Raw genomic sequence first — 7,342 nt, 5'->3', positions numbered from 1 at the left:
CAGCCAGTTCTGGGGGAAGGCGAACCCCATGATGTCCGCTCCGCGGTTCCCCTGTGTCTTTCTCCTGCATCTGGAAGTCCAGACTCAGGTTCCCTGCAGATTGCTCCGTTCACGGAATGTGGACGAGAAAATACGGGTCATAGCGCTTTGTTGATGGAAATAAAATTAAATGAATAAACACATTTATTTAAGCCAAACTGAAGACCATAGCGCTTGAGACAGCCTCTCAGATCTCAGAGGAATTGCTCAGAAGCACGGTTTTTAGCACAGATTCCTCTCTTGTCAGAACATAATACATCAAACAAGTCAGGGCAACATTCTTACAAGATTTCAAAAAGCAAATAGTCTTATCATTGAAGGAGGACCAGCATTGATGCCTCAGGAAGGGAGGCAGCTAATCTTCATTAAAAAAAAAAAAAAAAAGTATTGTATTTTTATTTTTGTGCTAGGTCTTCCTTGGAGTTTGCAGGTTTTCTCTAGTTGCCGCGAGTGGAGTCTACTCTCGAGTTGCAGTTCGAGGGCTTCTCATTGCAGTGGCATCTCTTGTTTAGTGTGGGTTCTAGGGCACTCTGGCTTATTAATTATGGCCCCTGGGCTTAGTTGCCCCTGGGCATGCCGGATCTTCCCAGACAGGGGACTGAACCTGTGTCCTCTGCATTACAAGGCAGAGTCTTAACCACTGGACCACCAGGGAAGCCCCTAATCTTTATTTTTAAAACACATTTTACTTTTGGTCAGTGGGTGCTTTAATAATTTAAAGTAGATGGACAATGCATGTTCAATAGGCCACAAACAGATTGTTGTAGCATAAAATTCGACTTAAATCGGGCTTCCCTGATGGCTCAGATGGTAAAGAATCCACCTGCAAAACCGGAGATCAGAGTTCGATCCCTAGAGCAGGGAAAGGCTACCCAATCCAGAATTCCAGAGGCAGAAGCCTGGTGGACTGTAGTCCACGGGGGTCGCAGGGAGTTGGACAGGACTGAGCAATTAACACTTTCATTTTCGACTTGAATCAGGTATGCATCAGAATGACTTCCCCAGACCTCAATAGGTGAAAATCTGTTTCATCAATTTGGCGACCTTCAGTGTCAGGACACGGCGTGGACTAAGGTCACCATTCCTGAGTCCAGCTTAGCAACATAGGGTGAGAGACGGGTGCCACAGAACATAAGAAAACACAAAGACAGAATAGAAGGAAAGATGGGACTGGGGAACTCAAGACCTTGAGGATCAAGAGCCCCGACATTCAATGCCGCGTCACTTTTTTCGAACTTCTTGGTTTGCAGAAAGTATCTGTTTTTTTAAGATAACATAAGTTTCGCATGTTCCCAGTCATGTCCCCAGTTAATGTTTTTCTTTTGAACTTCGATGTTATTTTCTGTACAAAGGCCACCATATGGCTGGGAGCAAAGATCCCCGCAGGAACATCAGAGAAACAATCAGTGCGTGTGCAAGCAGCTTTCTGACTTGCGCTGACCGGGCATTGCTAAGTCCGCACTCCTCTCTCTCCATCTGCTCAAGCAGGTCACTCTGACCCCAGCCAATCAGCCCATGTACTCTGGTTATTTTTTATTGCTGTTTCCTGTTATTTTTTCATGGTTTTGCGAAGACATCTGGAGAATGTTTCCCACATTTCCCCCTTTTTGTTTTTGTAACAGTAGTTAGGCTGACTGGGCCACTTCTTTCTTCATTAATTTTCTGAGGGCTTTTCTTGTGCATCTGAAGACTAAACAGAAGATTATTTAAAAGCAGCAAAAATATATGAGTGCCTATAAGCCCGCCACCTATGCCTTTTATCCAGTCCAAAGGATTCAGTGCTTTTAGTCCATCAGCTATACCTTGTAAGGTTTTGGTTTGGCGTTACAGCTTAAAGATGCATGTTGCATGCCAATAATTTTGGCTTGTAATTGCTGTATGTCCAATGCAAGGTTATCAACCTTGTGTCACTGAGATATCACAATCCTCAGGTGTGTGTGTTATACTGCAGGGAAATTCATATCATATCAGCGTTTAGTCAGTCTCTGTAAATTTTGAAATGTGAACAGCTGCACTTCCTTTTTAAGATTGTATAGCAATGGATGTACAGCTATGCCATGTACAAAAAGCCACTGACTTTCACTCTTAAGAGGGTAACCGTTACAAAATGTGAATTGTATATTCATTTAAAAACAAATGATAAGACCAGTGTAGCCTTGGTAACCCTACCTCCTGGTCACCACTAAAATATATTCTGTCTGGGAATTCCCTGGTAGTATGAGTAGGGGACTTCCCAGGTGGCACTAGTGGTAAAAAACCCACCTGCCAATGCAGGAGACATGAGAGATGTAGGTTTGATCCCTGGGTCAGGAAGATCCTCTGGAGGAGGGCATGGCAACCCACTCCAGTATTCTTGCCTGGAGAATCCCATGGTCAGAGCAACCTGGTGGGCCACAGTCCATGTGGTTGCAAAGAGTCAGACATGACTGAGCGACTATCACTTTCACGTAGATTCCTTTTCCCGTTTTGTTTTTTTTTTAAAAACTGAATCGTTGGCATTTTGTTATACAAAGTTGTTTCAGGTATTCTGGATAATAAAACCTTGTCACATACATGATTCAAAAATGGGTTGTCTCATTCTGTAGGGTGTCTTTTCATTCTCTTGATAGTGTCCTTTGATGCACAAAACATTTTAATTTTCATGGAGTCCAATTTATCTATTTTGTCTTGTGTTGTTAGTGCCTTCGGTGCCAGGCATCAGGGCATGACGTGCCTGCCCACACACAGTGCTCTCTTCTTGCCTCTGCTGTTCTTACCCCCACCTCACTCTCCTCTAGAAACATTGGCATCTCCCTGTCCCTCAAGTACCCAAGGCCCATTCCCGCCTTAGGAGCTGCATTACTCTGCTTGGGCCACCCAAAAAAGCACTGGAGACAGCAGGGCTGAAATCAACAATAATTTATTTTCTCAGGGTTTGGGAGGCTGGACCTACCCGATGAAGTTGTCAGCAGGGCTGGATCTTCTGGAGGCTCTGAGGAGGAACCTGTTCCAGGCATGTCTCCAAGGTTTGCATGCCTTGGCTTGTAGAGAGATCACACCAGGGACTTCCCTGGTGGTGCAGTGTATAAGAATCCGCCTGCCAATGCACGGGACATGGGTTCGATCCTTGGTCTGGGAAGATCCCACATGCCTTGGAGTAACTAAGCCAGAGTGCCACAGCTACTGAGCCCATGCTCTAGAGCCTGAGAGCTGTAACTACTGAGACCATGTGCTGCAACTACTGAGGCCCATGTACCTAGAGCCTGTGGTCCTAAAGTGTGTTCTCCAGAACAGTAAAAGCCACTGCAATGAGAAGCCCAAGCACTACAATGAAGAGCAGACCCAGCTCACCTCAACTGGAGAAAGCCTGTGCAAAAAGCAACAAAGATCCAGTGCTGCCAAAAATAAATAAATAAATAAAAGGAAGATCACATCAACCTCTGCTCTGATTTTACACGGTTAAGACATGTCTGTCTCCTGGGCAGGTGTCTGTGTCCCAATACACATCACTGGATTACAACGTACTCCAATCCATTATGGCCACACCCTGATTACATCTGCACAGACCTTATTTCCAAATCAGGTTTGAGAAAAGGAATATTTCCCACCATATCAGTAAACAAGGATGTCAGTCATCAGTGATTACAGCCCACCTATGAGAGCCACTGAACCTGAAGTAAATCAGGAAGAAGAGTATCTGCCATCTATCAGCCATCAGACTGCATCCACTCCCCACGGTGAGCCCTGAGGAACTCAGGATGTGAAAACACAGGATACTGGCCCCAGGTAGCTGAGATGCATATCAAAGGAATGATTTCAGTGAGCCCAGACTTTTGCATCTTCCCGTACATAGAAGAGTGCTAAATTTCTTAACTTGGGATATTTTATTTTCTTCAATTAACAGTCAGTTTTTGATGTTCTGACTACCTGCCCTTTGTTGCAATACTTCTATATAACCTGGCTCCTCCTCCCACTTCCTTGGAGCAGTTCTCTCAGGCTAACTTGAGATGCTGCCTCCAGGGCTTAAGTCCCTAAAATTCCCTCTGGGTAAAACATAACTCACAACTTTTAGGTTGTGAATATCTTTTAAATTGACAGGTTGTATGAGAGATTCCAGGTGGACATAAAATTGGTGGTGATGAGGGGGGAGAGGAGACATTACTGAATTCAGTATATATGCATACATGCAGGGGTTAATAGTCAGCCACTGTTGCTCTGGCTAAGCCATGAGAAAATCACCATGGGAAAAGAATAAAAGCAAGATACAACAATTAAGTATAATCCAAACAAAAGTACATCGGGTTGATCAGTCGGAGTCATCATGCCCTGCTAAGCTAAGGAAAAACAGGGTGGACCTTGGAATGCTGGGTCAGCGCAAGTTCAGAACGCTGCTTGTGCACATACCAAGATGTTTTCCCAAACATATGTGGGTCTATGACCTCCAGCTGAGTGATACCCCTTGTACAAAAAAATAACAAAGGTAGTTCAAAGTAATCAATAAAATGGGAGATGTGACCAGGGACACAGGAGGCTGATTTTATCATAGCACAACAGATATTTCCTGCTTGCCAAAACACTAAATAAAAGGGATGTGGCTCTGAGGAATAAGGCTCTTGATCCTAGAGGTTGAGTCCCCCGCTCCCATCTTCAAAACTTTAATTCTGTCTCTAGTTTCTTTTTTCCAAATTGTGTCAACCACTTTTGATCCCTACCTGCTGTGCTGGCCACAGTACATACATGTCCTTGTATATAGTTTAATAATCTATTTAGGTATAACTGCCAGTGTTAGCTCAAATAGTTTACTCTTCTGCTATAATATTCACTGGAGAGACTGAATGAATGAATGAGTGAAATCTTCTCCATATCCCTCTCATCCCCTCATGTGTGCATGCTGAGTTGCTCAGTCATGTCCAACTCTTTGTGACCCCACAGATTGTAGCCCACCAGGTTCCTCTGTCCATGGGATTCTCCAGGCAAGAATACTGGACTGGGTTGCCATTTCCTTCTCCAGGGGATCTTCCTGACTCAGGGATTGAACTCTGCATTGCAGGCAGATTCTTTACTGTCTGAGCCACCAGGGACGTCCTCTAACCCCATCACTGTGGTACATTTCTTGGTACAATTGTAAAAGGTCAATGAAACCAATAGGTAGATATGTTTGTGCTGGATTGTTTTTTTCATTGTGCATGTGACTGGGAGGTATATTTCCCAGAATCCCTGTCTCTATGATTTCAGGCTAGAATTCACCAACAGCCTAACTTGTATGATGTTTGGAAGGTACTAGTGAGGGAAGGGAGGGATTCCCTGGTGTCTCAGATGGTAAAGCGTCTGCCCACAATGTGGGAGACCCGGGTTCGATCCCTGGGTTGGGAAGATCCCCTGGAGAAGGAAATGGCAACCCACTCCAGTATTCTTGCCTAGAAAATCCCACGGATGGGGGAGCCTGGTGGGCTACAGTCCATGGGGTCGCAAAGAGTTGGACATGACTGAGTAACTTCATGGAGGTCATGGAGTGAGTGAAGAAACCAATTACTCTCAGGGTCTGGAGCCATCACACACAGACGGGCCAGTGCAGAGAGGCTTGTTGGGCAACCAGTGATGAGCTTGAGAGCCTCACTGGTCAGTCAATCAAGCAAGTCCTCAAACCAAACCCCATTTTTTCTCTTCCATTTTCTAAGGGTCCTGACTCCAATTAAGCCTTTATTTCCCACAATCATAATCTGGTGCTAGATATTGAATGTCCCTCCTACGCCATGCACTCTAGGCTCAAACAAACAATTATGCCTCTGACAAATACAGATGTTTGCCCATAGGTCCTTGTATGCTCTGCTCCCCTGTGGCTCAAGTGAGATAGCTGCCTTGGTGCTCCCCGAGTGACACCCCTGTCTTGTTGCACAGTGATTATGTCACTAGGCCCTGAGTACAGTAAGCTTTTCCTGGGCCTTCCAGGATCCCCTTCTTGTGGCCACACATGGCCAGCCCCTAAAAGCACACAAGACAGGTACAGATTCACAGCCTCCAAACAAGCAGGTACAGATTCACAGCCTCCAAATAAGCATTCAGTAGGTACCCCTCTGACACTTTAAATCAGATTATTTTAAAAAAATTATTTATTTGGCTGTGTCAAGTCTGAGTTCAGCACACAGGATCTTTAATTGTGACATGTGGGATCTAGTTACTTGACTAGGGATCAAACCCAGGCCTCCTGCATTGGGAGCTCAGAATCTCAGCCACTGGCCCACCAGAGAAGTTCCTGAACTTGAATTTTCAATGCACATTGTTTTAAATCACATCCTGGGTGATCACATATAAAGCAATGGGAAATCACATATAAAAGTGGACTAATTAAACATTATGGGCTAATCATTTAGAGAGCAGACCCCTGTAAGAGAAAATGCCACAAACTGCTACATGTATTCACAGGAGCTTATCTCAGTCTTGGAAGTATTGAGGGACAAGAAATGCAGGGTCATTACAGCCTCTCATGATGCAACTAGGGAAGCAGGTTTCCTGCATCTGTGGCTGCCATATTACATCTGCAATGGGTAGAGGTAGGAAACATTCACTGTTAGAAGAACAAGATGTTTCCCACAGAAATCATGTAATTAGGAGAATCCTTGGACATGAAGAGGGTCACAGGATATGAGAAAATCACTGAGGGATCTTCTGAAGCCTGAAGAAGTAGCCTGATGGACCTCAAAGAGCCACAGGAACATGCAGGGAATTGTGTGAACTTGAAAACCAAAGAGGACCCATGATAAGGGGCCTTGTCCATACTGCTGAGCAGAGTCCACACTGCTGCCCAGCAGGTAACTAACATCAAACATGTGTCTGACTGGGGCTGTTCCACACAGGCAGAGCCAGAAGTGAGAAAGCAGTGCTGGAGCTCAGGCCACCAGGCTGCCCTGCAGCTCTGTCTCCTGATGGTACAGAAGAGCTGAGAATCATGGTTTCCTCACTCCAGCGCCAGACTTCATGCATCTTCCTCTTCTCAAGAACTTTAACTCAGAATCACTAACAGAAGGACTCTGGATATAGTTTCCCACCTTACCCAAGATGACAACACAGTCCAGTAGAATCATCTAGACAGCAGCTTTCATCTCCATGTCAACAAGTCATTCTTCTTAACTCAGTGTTTTGTGTCCAATTTCTAACCAAGGTCAAGGACAATGAGCACAGGCCAAATTACAAACATTACCAGGCAAGACAGAAGGTCCTTTAAGACCTTCCACAATTACTAATTACTGTGAAGAATACAGATACGGTATCCATTGTCTACAAAGAAACATAGAAGACACATCTTTCAGTATAAAGGTTCTGCTGC

This window comes from Bos indicus x Bos taurus, chromosome 7, assembly GCF_003369695.1.
Source record: "Bos indicus x Bos taurus breed Angus x Brahman F1 hybrid chromosome 7, Bos_hybrid_MaternalHap_v2.0, whole genome shotgun sequence".
Lineage (NCBI taxonomy): Eukaryota > Metazoa > Chordata > Mammalia > Artiodactyla > Bovidae > Bos > Bos indicus x Bos taurus.
Note: the sequence above shows the minus strand (reverse complement) of the source record.